We start from the raw sequence: 18,295 nt of genomic DNA, 5'->3' as shown, positions 1-18,295 counted from the left end.
TTAAGACGAAGAATTTTGATACAGTAATTTTTTTGTTATTGGTGACTGCTTTAGGCTCAACTTTTGCCTAAAGTATATAGGATTCAAGCTTCAAGTTTCCCTCCAATCTTCTAATTCAGAATTTTTGGCAGTTTCATCGACACCACCATATGACTAAATATGTATAGTTAATTCATTCATGGCTAAGGCAAAGATTCATAGCGGACCCTTGGTGTAATCATACCTTGGTTGAAAATTTTATTGTTTCCCACTGGAGATTTAATAGTAGCGACGGTATATGAGACATATCCTTAATTACATCAGTATACCATTTGTCACAACCTTTCTGTACAGAATTCAGTTTACAGACAGGAAGTGGGTACAAACACAAAGTAGGTTAGGATCAAAGAAAGAGAATACAAGACACAGGATATATTAGGAAAACACTGTCTTTCATTTACCTGCCTTTTTACAACGGGGAGAGTCTCCTTTTATAGGCGTAAGGAGGGACAACAAACACTGGTGTTTACATCACAGATTACCTATACAAACAGTATCCATGCATAATTGGGTCTTTCGTACACCTGCCATGGACTTTCTTTACACCTACAAAGTATAATTGAACATTACTGTTCAATCATAATTGATTAGTCATTCCTATTTTACCTGCCATGGACTTTTACTACGCTATTTACAAGACTTTCACCTCTTCTGAAAAGACCATTACACTTACACCGATTTGAAAGTCTTGTAAATAGCGTAGTAAAAGTCCATGGCAGGTAAAGTAGGATTGACTAATCAATTATGATTGAACAGTAATGTTCAATTATACTTTGTAGGTGTAAAGAAAGTCCATGGCAGGTGTACGAAAGACCCAATTACGCATGGATACTGTTTGTATAGGTAATTTGTGATGTAAGCACCAGTGTTTGTAGTCCCTCCTTACGCCTATAAAAGGAGGGCTCTCTCCGTTGTAAAAAGCAGGTTAATGAAAGTTAGTGTTTTCCTAATATATCATGTGTCTTGTATTCTCTCTCTTTGGTCCTAACTTATTTTGTGTTTGTACTCACTTCGTATCTGTAAACTTAGTATCAGAGCCATGTCTTCCATTCTAGCTTAAGCCCTCTTTTGGGAACTTCTTTTCCAAAACTATTTCAAATCTTTTCTAAAAGGAAAAAATTGAAGCGTATGCTTTGTGGTTGCCTTTTAAGGATCCTCCACATCAGAAATTTCATTAACTATTTTGATTAAAGAATTTTGTATCAGTGGGTTAAAAGTATCTTGAGACTTTTGGCTATTGAGCGGTGTGTTTTGGTTTATCTACCCTAGTATACAAAATTTTATTAATCAAAATTAGTTAAAAGATTTTACATTGAAAAAGAAAAGATTTGTTGTACTAGGAAATGAGGAATCCAGATTTTTATCCATAAAAATGAATCATCTTTTTTCTACCTATTCTTCTGCCACCTCATCTCTTGTTCCTTCACGCTCTTCCAGCAGTAGAAATTCTTCCACCCCTTCTTCTAACCTTGAGTACTTGTATGAGTTTGAATACCTTCCTGATGATAGTAAGGTTCCTCTTACTGATCTCCCTTTCCTAAATCCCTATAATACTTTTGTCAGACCACAAACCTTTGTAAAAAAGACTGTCACCCAATTTTTCTCTACAAAACGACCAACTTCCGTAAAAGAATATGTTCAAGCCTCTAAGTTTGATCAATGCTTCATAGCAGCTACAGAAGCTGAACAACTTTTATCTTTGGAAATTCCGGTTGATTTGCCTCGCCTTTGGCAACAATAAGGATTTACCCATATTCACTTTGGAGCAATCAGATTGGCTGTCACTTTCCATGGCAGGAAAGGTTTACCTGTAACTTCTAGACTTGCTCTGGTAGACATCAGGTTTATCTAGTACCAGCATGCATGTATTGTTACAGTCCAAGCCACTTTAAATGCTGGAACTGTGATCTTTACCTTCTATCCCAATTTCAACATGCCATTAGCAGATCCTCATCTGCTATCCGCCTTGAAGGTCCAAGTTCAAATTGGTGGTGCCTCCCAAATTTCTACCACATATGCAGCAACCCTTCACTACCAAATGGCATATCGCCTTCAAAACTATGCTTTTGACATGTCCTTACCGTCTTCCACAGATGAAGCCCTTTTCCTAACTGTCAACGCACCTCACCAAGCTTCCTGTGTCCATGTTCCACGACAAATTTCTCGTCCTGAGTTTCTCAACTTCTCCCAGAGTCTTGAGTTACAGCTTATGAGAAAAATCAAAACAAGCCCATACCTATCCAATCCTCAAATCCAACTTTCATTTCAAAACCTGATGGTACAGTGGAGATTTCTTTCCCAAAAGAAACCTCTGCCTCATCCTCCACCCATCCTGTCATTTTTCCCTCTAGAATTACATGTTTGTGGATGGTTCTAGGCCTGGCCCTCCAATTAAATATTTTGATCCCAGTGGCTTTCCAGTCTTCTATTTCAAAAATCCAGAAACAGGTCATTATTATTTTGATGCCTGTGACTGTGATGAGTGTCTAGAAGACAGTCTCCTAGAAGATGACGAGGACTTTGAAGATTCATGTCCATGTTCCATATGTCCTTCATTACCTCCCACTCATTGTAAATCTCCACCTCCTCCTCAACCCCCATCTGATGATGTGTAATACCCATAGTCTTTAATTATGTTTTAAGTTAATTATGTGATGTGTTTTAGGCTTAATATGTGAGTTATTGGGCTTAATTTGCTAGCTACATGAAATTGAAACATAAGTTGGTAAATAGCACACACACACTCAATAATTTTTCCTAAACCTAGCAAAACAAAAACAGGGCCTCTACGTTTTTTTTCCCTTGTTCTTATCGAAACAGAGAGTGAGTGAGAGAGAGAAAGAACCGGTAGAAAAGAAGAAGAAGAAGAGAAAGAAAAAAATTAGGGAAAAACCTTGCTTGGCTTGGAATTGAAGATTTAACTTGGTAATACATGTTTCTTTTACTTGATTTCATGATTTGTATGTTAAATTTCATATCTTAGGGTTTGAATTCATGCTTTAAATGTTTGATTTAAGTAGAATTTGAGTTTTAGGGTTGAATTCTTAAGGAACTCAAGTGCCTAACTTGAAATCCCTTGGATTGAGTGTTTAAAATCTATTTTGGTGCATGAAGTTGACGTTCTTGGAGTATCTCTTCTATATCTATGAGTTTGAGCATGATTAGTGAGGTTTTAATGGGAATTACAAGTAGTTTGGATGGGTTTAAGAGTTGAAAATCGCAAGTAGAACAAGAGGAAAATTTCTGAAAATCTGCAGGGTAGAAATTTCGTATCTGTCTTGATTTTGTGGATTTTGTTTGAGGCAGTTTTTAGGCTCAAAAAATTCTGAGATTTTTATTGAGAGCTCCTCTATGAGTTTTCTATCTATGGTAAAAATTTCGGGATCAGAATCAAAGTATTGAATTCTGTAAAAATTCGTGACCTAGCATCACTCATTTTTGGAACTGTGCAGACTGCACAGACACATGTTACGGAAACGGCCATAATTTTGAGCTCGGGCGATGAAATTCCGATCCGATTTCTGATTTTTAACCTAGACTCGTAGACCTAAAAAAATGCATGAAGATCATGTCTTAGTTATTCTTGTACAAAGTCAGTTTTTGCGTTAAAGTTTATGGAACTGCAGTTTCTGAGATTATTTTCTTGGGCTAGCTATCTAACTTCACATGTCTACCTTAGGACCTTAAAAATAGGCTTGTTTAGCATCATCTAATCATGTTTTTATTGCCTAATTGTTTTAGGAAGCTCCGGTGGTTCGTAGAGCCAAGGTGAGTGATTTAATAACACATGGTTTGAACTTGTTTTCCCTATCGAGCTTAATTGAACATATTTTATAAATTATGTACTCTATGGATAACAATGAAAGGTGGACCTATTTGTGAAATATTTGCGAATCTATTTAATGGCATTCCCAACGTCCAGTCTTGCTAGGGGACGGCTTAATGGCTAGCAAGGGTGTTTGAGGTTGGTGTTTGGGATATTGCATAGACGTTTGGCTTATCCACTACCGGGGACGCCCGGTAGCTTTTGAATTTTGAATAGCAGAATGTGCATTATATTTGGCTTACGGTTTCGAGCTTTTTGTTTTGAAATATTATCGAATTATTTTGCATTGTCCATAGAAGGCATGTGAGTTAAATATTAATCATTCATACGAGCTTTGGCTTATGGATTTTCTTTTCCACCTTTCAGGAAGTGACGCATAGTGTGGTGGCGTGTTTACTTTTGGGACGTGTTGTATTTTTTTTTGTTGGAAACTTGTAGAAAGGAAGTTTTGCTTGTAGACACTTAGCTTTGTATATGGCTTGCTAGCTTTTGGGTTTGTAAATAAGCACAACTCTGAGAGGGTTACCTTTTGGTTTGTAAAACCTAAGTAATACTTTGGTTCGTTATCAATAAAAGTCGTCTTTTACTTCTGCTGTTATGTTTATCCCCTTTTGATTATCGCTTGTTTAGATGATATTTGATTCGTGATTTGGCCTTAGTGAGAAATCACTGGCATTTGTCATGATTAAGACCTCATGGGGCGGGTTAGGGTCGTGACATGATGGTTCTTCTGCTCAATCGAGTGGATGTTTTATGTTCATCTCATCTCCTTCCTAGACTGAAGCAGATTTTCCTCCTTTAGAATTTCATAATTCCTAAGAAAGGATGATCCATCGGCATAAAATTCCAGACTCTACTACCATTTTCCCTGATGGTAGTACCAAAGCAGTTTCAGCAGCAGAAGCAGCAATAAATTGGCAATCAGCAAATTCTCTAGCTCAAAACAAAATTCTCCAGAGAATTGCTAACTCCCAACAAAATTTGGAGAATGTCGTTCATAAGAAATTATCCTCTTTGGAACTTCTTATCAGAGATTTGCAGCAGAAAATTCAAAATGTTCACCAGAAACTTCTCCAGATGGCATATGCCGACCAAGCATTTTCAGCAGCTTTTTCTCAAAAGGATGCTGAAATGAAGCACCTAAAAAACCAACTTCACTCACTTCAAGCTCAGCAGTATTCTCAGAAAAAAAAAGCCCATTTGACATGTTCCCTTCTTCCTCTCAAGAATATTTTTCTGGGTATCCTTAAATGTCTCAACCCTTACCTATAAATCCTGCTTCAGGATTTGGTGAGTTCAATATCTTTGGGAGCTCATCAGCTTTTCTTCCTCCACCAAAAAGACCATCTCCACCAAAACTTCCTTTCCCAAAGCCCCAGATAAAATCTATCCAGCCTCCAACAGTTCCGTCTCTACCATCTACATCTACTCCAACTACCTCTACTCCTTCCAAACCATCTGACCCAAATTTAAAGTCACCTCAGTTAATGGTTCAGTTAACTTCTAACCCTTCCAAAAATCCAATATCTACTCTCCTACATACCTTAGTCACTATACCAGAAGCCCCATCTCCTGAACCAACCATTGAGTCTAAATCGGATACTGAATCCATTGACTCGATGCACATTCCTCATGTTTTCATGATGAATCCAGAAAATACTCCAGATGAACATGTTGATGATCCTATTATTGAAGAAGGTCCTGAGTTTGATACACTTTCAGAAATTTCCACTTTTGATTCCTTCTCACATTCCAATATCCACACCCAAAGTTTCTTCTTTGATAACATTCCCCCATCAAAATGGTTGGATAAACTTTATGAAATTCATGCTTGGTGCACTGCTGCTATGCTTTCTCCAAATGCTACACTGAGTATTGTCATTACTAAGTGTACAACAAAATTCCTTGGCCGTCTTCGTCAATGGTACTTGGCTCTTGGTGAATACCGACAGCTGCAGCTTAAACAATTGCCAATCCTTGATCAATTCATCTCAGTCCTGCATACTGAGTTTCTTGGAGACCATAACAATACAAAAGAGTTTGTTCGAAAGGAATATATCAGCATGAAGTGTTGTTCATTCAAAAGAAAAGATCTTGAGATTCATTATGACCGTATGTCTCATAAATTTTATCTTCTCAACAGCATGGATGATGTCAATCTCAAGCAAGCCTTTCTCAATTCCCTTCCTGGACCATTGGGAAATGAGACAACAAGGTTACTTCAAACAAAAGGATTGACGCTGAATGCAACATCTATTGGTGGTATTTACCAGCACTCTTTGATTGCCTTAGAAAAATTGTGCAATCATCAGAAATTCCTCAGAACTCTTGAAGAACAGGGAAAACTTCTTGATAAAGCATGTGACCGGCCAGACTTATCCATAAAGTGCAAAGACAAGAAGTGCACTTGCCATCCTTCATACCGGAAGTTCAAACATTTTCAGAAATGGAAGTTTCAGTCTCCTGGCAAGTTTTCAAAGTTTCCAAAATCTGGCAAGTTCTCACGCAGGAAAAAATGGAAATTTTTCAAAAAGAAGAAGTTCAGAGGGCAGCGAAAGTCTGATCGTTGCTACATATGCGGAAAGAAAAGGCACTATGCAAAACAGTGTCCAAATAAAGCAACAAAGGACAAAATGGTAAGCTCTTTGGCTCTCATTGATGATGATATTGAAGATGTTGATGTCGAATCTCTGTTTTCTATTGACAATGAAGCAACAGATGAAGCAGTCCTTGCATTCACTTTTGATGATTCAGATGATTCATCAGAATCAGATGACTCTTCTGATGATCCTGACTCATTCCCCTATGAAGTCCGAACATTTGGATTCTCCAATATCATGCTGGCTCAACCTTTAGCCAAGGTCAAAATCTTGCTTGAAAAATATGAGAAACCCATACCAGTTATCGCTTTCTTTGATACTGGTGCAGCAGCCTCTATTCTCAACCCAGCAATCCTTCCCAGATCCTATTGGCAATCATGTTTTAGACCCTTTACAGCAGCCAATGGAGAAACTTTTGTCATCACTTTGATTAGTAAGCCTATTATCATTCAACTTTTCCCCGGATACACCATAAAACACCAAGTTTATGGTTCTGATCTCCCAGGAAAAGATTTATTGTTAAACTTTGATATTCTCCAAAATCTCAACAAAGTCTCCTGGCTCAAAAAAGATTTGAAATACAAAAACTACGTGTTACCTTGGACCACTCAACCAAATCTTTTTTCCATAGAAAATATCTCTTCCATCAAAGAAACCATAATCCAAACTTCCTATGTTGAATCCCATTCTCAGTTTCTCACCAAATGCTCCAACCCACTTTGAAAAAATCCAGATTTCTTTACTTCTCTTCCCTTTAAGAAAAATGAAGACATCAACCCCACCAAAGCTATCCATCATGGAATGAACCCAGAACATTACCAGCTTGCTCTTCAAGAGCTCCAGCAACTTCAGTCAGAAGGTTTGATTGAGCCCATAACCTCTCAGTGGGAATGTGAAGCATTTTATGTGAACAAAAGAACCGAGCAGATAAGAGGAAAGCTTCGCCTGGTTATTAACTACCAGCCTCTTAATCATTTTTTGCAGGATAACAAATTCTCTCTTCCTCGAAGAAGTGTTCTTTTTGCAAATTTGCCTAAAGTAGTTTACAGACACGAAGTGGGTACAAACACAAAGTAGGTTAAGATCAAAGAGAGAGAATACAAGACACATGATATATTAGGAAAATACTGACTTTCATTAACCTGCCTTTTTACAACGGGGAGAGCTCTCCTTTTATAGGCGTAAGGAGGGACTACAAACTGCTTCTGTCGCAACCTAACCTCTTAGAAATAGGTTTGCACCCCAAGCGTAGGGCTAGGTCGTTGAAAGCATAATAACCGGTAAGACCGGAATCATTCCCACAGAGAAATCTTCTTTAGCGAATTTGGATTAGATGTTGCATAGAGAGTTGTGGCATTCAAGCGGCCAACTTTGGTATTTGATTTGAATAACGAAATTTAAACTTCAAATAAACTAGGTTAAGATGGTCGAGTCAAAGGGATTGATTTACCCACGACTTAGCCATCAAACGGTTTCTTCATCTAACTCAAGAATGGACCGAAACCGTCCGGATCCACTAGACGAATTAAAAGCTGAAGACTACTTATAACTTAATTCAAAGCTCTAATTCAAATTGAACTCATTTAACGCAAGTGAGAGACGAAAAAAAGATCGTTCGCACGCGTAGGATTATCAAGCTCGTAGTACAAGGCGATAAACTTCATTGATCAAAGAAGCCACCAACCCCATGATCAAAACTAGAAATCATGGGTTTAATTCATTCAAAACCTTGAGATTAAGCTAAAGTTAAGAGAAACCATTTAATGGACTAATCCATAGGGTGAACCTCACCCCATGACCGAACCGATTATCTACTCACTCATAATAAAAAGACTAGAAAGCATGCTAAGAAAGGTAAACGTAATTAACCGATAAAAACGAAAATAAACTTGATTTATATAGAGATCTATACAATAGCTACAACATTAATAAACGAGAATTTAACATAAGACAATTACCTTAAGGAGTTCTTGAAGGAAACACAAACAAAAGCTTGAAAGACTAACAATGGAGTCCTAGGAAGAAAGAAAAGACTTAGGCCTAAAAAAAACTAACTAATGGCCCATATCTTCCATAAATGGCATACAAGACTATTTATAGGCCTTACAAAATCAGCCTTACAATGGACAAAAAGGCCCCCAAAATATCCCAAAAACATACTAGAAGTATAAACTTTCCATTAATGGAAGGTTGAAATATTCAGCAAAAAAGGTGCTGGCCGAAGGGCATTGGTACCAATACCTAAAAAATGAGGTGTTGGTACCAATTCAACTGTCTTCTAATTCGGCATGATGGTACCAATACCTAAAAAATGAGGTATTGATACCTTTGTGTGAAAACAGCAGAACAGGGTCAGCTTGGGCCATCATGCCTTGTCGTGCCCCGACGGCCTTCCGATGCTTCATTACATGATCAACGGGACTTGGCGGAGGTATGCCTTATGGCCTTGTACTCTTGGATGCCCTCGAGGACTATCTTCGATGCATTAGGCTCGCTTGAACCACTTTGGCACGTTCCTTGCCAACCTTGACCTCCGGCTAATCTCCGAGGCTTCTTGTGGCACCGTTAGGCTTTGGTAACAATGAGATGAGTACCGGCGGGCATTTGGACACTTGGTTCATCCCGGAACGTTAATTGGCATTGAGATGAGTACCGGCGGGCATTTGGACACTTGGTTCATCCCGGAACGTTAATTGGCATCAAAACTGTCTTATTAGCACGTATTACCTGAAATACACAAAAACGTACCTTACGTGCAATATCGCATAAAAACGACAATATATGTACAAACACAACATATTAGAGGACTTAAGCACCAAGAATATGCATTATTGGGTGCTTATCACAAACACTGGCGCTTACATCACAGATTACCTATACAAACAGTATCCATGCATAATTGGGTCTTTCGTACACCTACCATGGACTTTTTTTACACCTACAAAGTATAATTGAACATTACTGTTCAATCTTAATTGATTAGTCAATCCTACTTTACCTGCCATGAACTTTTACTACGTTATTTACAAGACTTTCACTTCTTCTGAAAAGATCATTACACTTATACTGATTAATACTTTTTACAATAGTACACAACAGTAAACTCCAATAATATTACCCTCTCCTGAAAAGGGAAAGAGGGCACCAAAAGAGACAGCTGGCCTTAACACTAGGATATTATTCAGGATTATCTGAACCACTGCTTCCAGAATAGTCTTCAGTTCTGTCGGTCAAGTAATACTGTTCCAAAAGATATTTTGGCGCCATTCTTCCGGATAAGTATCGGTGAATTTCCAGTTTGCAGATTCATAATGGAGGAGAGATGAGGGCACTTCTGCAGGTGTCAACCCATTGAGTGAACACAGTATTTGAGTCATGACCAGATAATTTCCATTGTGGTCTTGGATGCTCTGAGACTCCTGATATGCAGAGAGGAATATAGTGTGATACTCCTTTCGCCAAGTGAAAGAACCATCTGGATTGGGATGACTCATATTGTTGCGACTTGTCCAAAAAGCAATTGGAGATCTCCGCCTACACTGTTGGGGATTTGTCTAATCTTCCGTTGCCAGTAGGGTATATTTCCAAATAGCAGGAGAAATTTTAAAAAGAAATCTTTTGGAGGTTGAACTTGATTGAACGCCGCATGAGCCAGATAGACCAATACTGTTGATCTATTAAAACAGTCACTTATAATATACACATCGACTAAATAACATAAGATGAATAGGTTCTTTTTTTAAATAAAAGACATTGTGGTAAGACACTTCAAACTGGATGAGAAAAGAATAGACAGGATGGAAAGGTAGACCTTTTATGGGACCTTCATCAAGACCATACTTGAAAATACAGAGATGTTGAAGGTTTTGACACATTTGAATACACCTAGAAAGAAGGGTTAACTCTAAAATATGACACTGAAGGTGGACAGAAAAATTAACTGGATGGAAATAGGAAATCATGGAAAAACAACCATGAATAAAGGAATATGATTTTGTTTTTGAAAATTGGTTGATTTCTTTTTTTGAGCCTTGACAGAAAATTAGGGAGGACATTTATTTTTCCTTTTATGTGAATAGCATCAAAACTCCAATTCAAAAACCAATTTGCCCGTCTGAGTAACTTTGCCTTTGGGAGGTGCTTCTGTTTGAATTTGAGCATGCTAGGAAAGCTCATCATATCAATCTCTATTAGAAAATGATGACCGATTAGATGAAATTCAAACTTCTCAATGTTTCTTTTGATTGCCAGAATTTCTTTGTAAGTAGAGTGGTAATGAAGTTCTGCAGGAGAGCATGCACCACTTTTGTATCCACAAATTCTGCGCTTTTGATCTGTGTTTTCTTCCAAAAGAACTGCTCCCCAATATAGATCAGAGGCATCTGTTTGAAGAACTCTCTTCCCATTTGAAGGTATGGTTAATGGAGGAAGAGTTTTGGCTATGGCTTTTGAGGTCTTTTACGACTTTGGTACAAAGGGCTAACCAAGGAGGAGGAGTTTTCTTTAGTAGAGCTGAGAGAGGAGTTCGGTATAGGGTAAGGTTGGGAATAAAATCAGCCATATAGTTAATTCTAAGGAACTATTGAACTTGTTTGACTGTGAGATTTTCATCTGAAAAATGGTCAAGTTGGGAGGCTATATGAGGTTGGAGGGCATATTGACCTTTAGAGATATGCATCCCTAAAAAATCAGTTTCTGGTTGGGCAAGAAGCATCTTTTTCTCCAAGAGCATGATACCATTGGTTTGGATTAGGGAATGAAAAATTTGTAATAGGACAACATGAGACTCAATATCTGAAGAAAAAAGTAGGATGTCATCAATGTAGACAAGTGCTGAGGATAGAATAGGAGCAAATACCCGAATCATGGTCTTTTGAAACAAGGATGTGGCTGTTTTTAATCCAAAAGGCATGACTGACCACTGGAAGTGGTGATCTGGAATGCAAAAACCAATTTTGGGACGATCATCTGGATGGATGCCTAGGTGCCAGAAACCTATTTTCAAGTCCACCATTTAAACACTTTAGTATAGTATATTTTTTCTAAATATCTCAAAATCAGATGAAGGTACTTTTTTGATGAATCTCTAGGTAGATTTATTCCATAATTGATGTAAAAGGCCTAACCTTAAATCAATTCTCAGATACAATCCTCATAACTCAAAATGCTCAACAATTCTTTCTTCTAGCTTCATTATAGGACTCATCAATTCATACCAATATAATCATTGAAACTTTGAATACCCCTTTTATTCATATATGTAGGTACTCATTTGGATGATGAGAAATAGAGAGATAAGAAATGAGAGTCATTTCTCACTAAATCTCACCATTTTGGTGAGATTGCGTCAGAAAGAGGAAGGGCCAATCAACACATTTATTTTTTGTACTTTTCTCTCCATTTTTTCACCAAAATATTCAATCCAAATAAGGGATTTCACAAGAAACCATAACCCTTTCCTTTCTTTTCTCATGAAACCCCTCCATCCAAGTTGTAAGTGTTAGGAATCAAATTACACTTTCAACCCACAATGTCCCTACGGATCTTAAAAAATATTGTTGCAGAAATCAAACAGCAAAACGAAAATAGTGCTTAGTGAACAGAAAAGACAGAATACACAGATTTTCGTGAAAAATTCCAATGCGAGAAAAAACCATGGAAGCTACACTAGTCTACTATAATCGAAGAATATGGAGTACAAGTCTTCTCTCTTCTATGGGGGAACAGTTTTTTTTTCGCCTTCCTCTCTGTTTTTTTCTGAAAACTCTTAACCCTAATTACATGCCAACTGCGTTATAAATAGATAAGGCCAATGACCAAAATTGCCCCTGCCGAATTGCGAAATACTCCCTCCGTTGTTAAATGAGAGTCCACTTTTATTTTTTCTTGTTATTTTTATTTTGTTTATATCTTTCAATTTATGATATTTTTTTTATGATTTTAAAAATGTTGTCCAATAAAACTAATTGGGATCTATCAAACAAGATCCATATTGGATATTTTTAGCATTATAGAATGAAAGATATAAATAATTTTTTTGAAGTATCCGAAATAGTAACATGAACTCTCATTTAGAAACAGATGAAGAACCGTTTTCACTTGTTCCATAAGGGTCCCATCCCCATGTGAAAGTGTTGTGGTTGGAGTTGTGTGGCTAGTTAATCCAGGACTCCCCACTCCTCCCATGCGATTAATCCAAGACACCCCACTCCCTATTTAGAAATTAGTACTCCTATTTTGTTCAAGCCCTACTCTGCACAATTTTCGCTGTCTGTTTTGGCAATTAATAGTCCAGATTTTAAAAAATTATTCTTAAAATCCGAACTGTCTAAAATAATTTTTGATACGCGCAATTGAGCACTGTAAATTTATTTACGGTTGCTCCGTAAAGAAGTTTTTCACATAAGATTGGTTGCCTATAATTCCATATTTAACTACATTTATGTAAATTGAACCTGTCCAACTCCTCCAAAATCTTAATCCAAATCCTACAGAACTTAGGCAACGACGAGAACAGGTACCCCTCTCTATCTACGCTGATGCAGATGCAAGAGTTGCATGTATCCAACTCCTTTGTAAAGGTTTTTGTACGTGGGATTAACTTCTCTTGTTGTTTTGGTGGTTGGTTATAAAATGTGCTAGTTACCAAAAAAAAGTTACGTAGCCTTCCAAAACCATTACCCCCGATATACAGGTGAGATGAAAAATTCCATGTGTATCAGGCAAGTCCCGTTGCGTATCGGCCTATTTCCCTTTCATGGACTGGTTCACGGCTGTTACAGTCGATACTCGACTGTTACGGGTGAGTTGGGCAATCAAATTTTTTTGGGGGGTTAACAATGATTTCTTAAACATTTAGGACTGCCGCAATTGATAACGTCTGACGTCCCATACTTCAGATACCCTTACAAGACGACCGCTACCGTTACTTGTACCAAAAACCATTATTTAGCGATCAACTATAAGTTTATGGGCTTGGTGCACCTTTTTTTAATGTATATTTTTTTGGTAATACAAGTGCCCCGGACTAGCTTACGCACGTCTCAGACTAATCCCTATAATCCCTATAACTCCTCCCACTTATGCATGGGATGAGATAGCCCCAAGAGTTGTTTGCAAGAAGAAGAATTCAACAGCAAACCCCTATGTCTCAGGCCTCAACCACTTGACTATTGGGGATTCGAACGTCCAAACCCACAAGCAAACGCACACAATCGAAGAAGAAACCAAGAACAGAAAACAATATAAAGCAAGAAAAGAATAAAACACAGAGATTACATGGTTCCGACTTAAACTAATTGCTTAATCGTACGTTCACGAGGTGCTGGGGTGTTTCACAATGATGAAAATATCTCAGAGTTACCAAAGGAGGCAGCCCTAACTTTGCTTTTATATGTGCAAGCAATCTAATACTAGAAAATCCTAAAAAACACTAAAACCTGCGTTGGGCGGAATCCAAAATCTTCCGGGTCATTTTTTACTGCAACTCTAAAATTATCTTCACATCTCAACAATCTCCCACTTGAAGACATGATCAGACATCCAGCCAATCATCAACTATCATCAACACCATCGGCACCCAACCTCCCACTCAAGCTTGGAGACCTACAGAAGCTGAACAAGACTTCAGCTTCTCCACAATAACCACCTTCGTAAACATGTCTGCCGGATTATCCCTTGTGTGAATCTTCTCCAAAGTGAACTGTCCATCCTCCAACAAAGAGCAAATAAAGTGATACTTTATGTCAATATGCTTGGTCCTCGAATGAAAAGGTGCGTTCTTTGCAAGATGCATTGCACTCTGACTGTTGCTGAACAATTTGCAATTGTCCTGTTCCTTACCTAACTCTTTCATGAAGCTCCTTAGCCATATCGTCTCCTTGCACGCCTCCGTGGCTGCAACATACTCCGCCTCTGTTGTGGAAATAGTCACTATTTTCTGTAGCCGCGAGACCCAATCAACTGCTGCACTCCCCAATGTAAAAACATACCCAGTAGAGCTCTTCCTGCTGTCAATGTCCCCTGCTAAATCCGAATCTACATATCCTTGCAAACAAATATCAGAACTTCCAAAACACAAAGCCAAATCAAAAGTACCTCTCAGATACCGCAAAATCCACTTGATTGCCTCCCAATGCTCCCTGCTTGGATTTTCCATAAACCTGCTAACAACTCCCACTGCTTGAGCAATGTCTGGCCTTGTGCTAATCATAGCATACATCAAGCTGCCTACCGCCGAGGCATATGGAACTTTGGCCATGTAGTTCTTTTCTTCATCAGTTACTGCCCCTTTTTTCCCTCGAAAGCTTGAAGTGACTTGCCAACGGTGTGCTAACAGGCTTAGCACCTTCCATGTTGAACCTTTTGAGCACCTTTTCAACATATTCCTCCTGTGACGACTTCAACTTCCGGTTCACCCTGTCCCTATTGATTCGCATCCCAAGGATTTTCTTCGCAGAACCTAATCCTTTATTGCAAACTCCCTGGACAGCTGTGCCTTGAGATTAGCAATCTCATCCATGCTTGAACCTGCAACAAGCATATCATCTACATACAACAAAAGTATGAGATACGATTTACCAAGCTTCTTAAAATAACAACAGTGATCCCCATGACATCTACTGAACTCCGTATTTGTTATAAAAGTATCAAACCTTTTATACCACTGCCTAGGCGCCTGTTTCAACCCATACAGACTCCTTCGAAGCTTACATACCTGATCTTCATTCCCTTTGACAACATAACCCTCTGGCTGATGCATATAAATATCCTCCTCCAAATCCCCATGAAGGAAAGCAGTTTTAACATCTAACTGCTCTAAGTGCAAGTTCTCAACAGCTACAATATTAAGGACACATCTGATAGTACAAATCTTTACCACAGGAGAAAAGATTTCGGTGTAGTCAATACCTGGTTTCTGCTCAAAACCCTTTACTACCAACCTCGCCTTGTACCGTTTGTTCCCATCAGATTCTTCCTTAAGCGTGTATACCCATTTGTTGTGCAAAGCTCTCTTTCCCTTGGGCAACTGAACCAAGTCCCAAGTTTGGTTTGATAAGAGAGAATCCATCTCATCATCCATTGCTCGCTCCCACTCTCCCTTGGTCTCCACCTGTAATGCTTCCTTAAAACATTCTGGTTCACCACTATCAGTTAACCACAAATAGTGTAAAGCAGGAGAATAACGCATTGGTGGTTTAAGGGTACGTATAGACCTCCTGAGTGGAGGAGTCTGAGAATCTGCCTGTGGAGTAGGTTGTATATTAATATCCTGAGGCTGTAAGACATTACTGTCAGGGATCCCCTCAAACTCTACAAAGTCTGAATTTTCATTAGCCTCATCAGGTTGATTCTGTCTATTTCTATACAAAACAGACTCATTAAATACCACATCCATACTCCTGTGTATTTTTCGATTTTCAAAATCATATAGCCTATACCCATAGCTATCAGTACCATAGCCTATGAACATGCAGTTTCGAGACTTAGCATCAAGTTTACCCCTTTCACTCGATTCAATATGCATATAGGCCATGCAACCAAATACTCGTAAATGAGATAAATTTACCTCTTTACCTGACCAAGTCTCCTCCGGCAATCCAATGTTCAAAGGAACTAAAGGTCCCCTATTGATCAAATACGCTGATGTATTTACTGCGTTAGCCCATAATTGCTTAGGTAACCCAGCATGTAGCCTCATGCTCCTTGCGCGCTCTAGGATCGTCCTATTCATGCGCTCAGCAACTCCATTCTGCCTTGGCTTCTTTGGGATCGTTTTCAACCTTCGAATCCCATTTGCAGCACAGTAAGCCTCAAACTCACCATCACAATACTCGCCGCCATTATTAGATTTCAGACACTTCAATTTCTTTTCTGTTTCATTCTCAACTAATGCTTCCCAATTCTTGAAAACACCAAATACATCAGATTTATACTTGAGAAAATAAACCGATAATTTTCTAGTAGCGTCATCAATGAAAGTAACAAAATAACATGAGCCACTAAGAGAAGATAACTGAGATGGTCCCCACACGTCTGTATGAACCAGCTCCAACTTCTCTGATTTTAGAGTTCTTGCCACCTTTGTAAAGCTAACTTTCCTCTGTTTTCCGAAGATGCAATCCTTACAGAAGTCCAAGTCTAGCGACTTACAACCCGACAATTTCCCTTTTGACAACATTACTTTCATCCCCTTTTCGCTTATGTGACCCAGCCTACGATGCCACGTAGTACAATTAACCGCTGATGCTGCCACTGCGATGCTACGATAAGTACCCGAAGATACATATAGGGTTCCTTCCTTTTTACCACGAGCCACAACCAGTGCCCCTTTGCTCATCTTCCAAACGTCTGATGTAAACGATGTGACCACTCCACCCTTTGACCACTGACCCACCGCAATAAGATTCTTTGTTAGACTAGGTACATGTCTAACATCCTTCAATTTCAGTACTGTCCCGTCTGTCTGAGTCATATACACATCCCCTTTCCCAATTATGTTGCAAGTTTCATCATCACCCAGATAAACCTTTCCAAAGTTTTCCTGCACATAATTCTGTTGCACATTCATGCGTTAAGTAGCATGAAATGAGGCTCCCGAGTCTACAATCCAAGACTCATTATGAGAATCCAGCGAACAAATCAAGGATTCATTATCCGATTCCTCGGAAACATTGACGGTGTTCTTACCCCCCCTGATAATTCCTGTTTTGCTGCTTTTTCGGTGGTGCCTTACAGTCTCGCTTCCAATGCCCCATCTGACCACAGTTCCAACAACCTTCAGGTTTCACTTCTCTACTATGAGATTTACTCCTGCCCCTGTTCTTTGAACCCCCTCTTTCCTTGCCCTTGTTGCCTCCCCTATTCGTAGACCTGCCTCTGTCCTCTGTACTAAGTGCTAAACTCGAAGCAACATCCTCACCCGATAATCTCCTCCTAGCCTCTTCTCCTAATATCAATCCAGTAACATCCTCCAATTTAATTGTTACAGACCCGGAGGAATTACTCACTGCCACGATAAGTCCATTCCAACTTTCTGGCAAACTCAATAGTAGAACAAGAGCTCTAATCTCATCAGCAAAATTAATACCCACGGATTCTAACTGATTCGTGACCGTACTAAATTCATTCAGATGTTCAGCAACAATAGAGTTTTCAGGCATCTTTAGGTTAAACAATTTTTTCATAAGATATACCTTGTTCACCGCAGAAGGTTTCTCGTACATCTTTTCTAGGGTTTTGAACAAATCTGTTGTAGTCTTTTCTTTGGCAATATTCGACGCAACCAACAGCGCGAGGCTCAATCGCACAGTCCCCAAAGCTTTGCGATCCAAAATATCCCAATCTGCTTGTTTTATGCTTTCTGGTTTTGTGCCACTGATCGGATGATATAGATCCTTCTGATACAAAATATCCTGCATTCGCATCTTTCAGAAAGCATAATTCATACTAGGGCTGTTACGAACCCGACCGGACCGAAAAAACTGACCGATCAGTTCGGTCTTCGGTCGGGGTGGTTGCGGGATTTTCTCGGTTCGGTCCACCCCGAACCGACCGAACCAAATTCGGTTCGGTCTCAGTTTTGTTGCATGTTAGTCAGACCGAACCGAACCGAACTGCCCGAAAACCCCGAACCGAACCGAACACCCCGAACCGAACCGACTTAATTTATTATATATATATATATATAAATATATTTATGTAAATCGATTTAATCTGGACCGTCAATTAAATTTTGTGCTTATCTACACCATTCATCACCCAAACCCTACTTCAGAACTTCTTTTACTCTCATCTCCTTACATTTCACTGCAGCAGGCCAGCAGCCACA

This window comes from Rhododendron vialii, chromosome 7a (genome assembly GCF_030253575.1).
Source record: "Rhododendron vialii isolate Sample 1 chromosome 7a, ASM3025357v1".
In the NCBI taxonomy this organism is placed as follows: domain Eukaryota; kingdom Viridiplantae; phylum Streptophyta; class Magnoliopsida; order Ericales; family Ericaceae; genus Rhododendron; species Rhododendron vialii.
Note: the sequence above shows the minus strand (reverse complement) of the source record.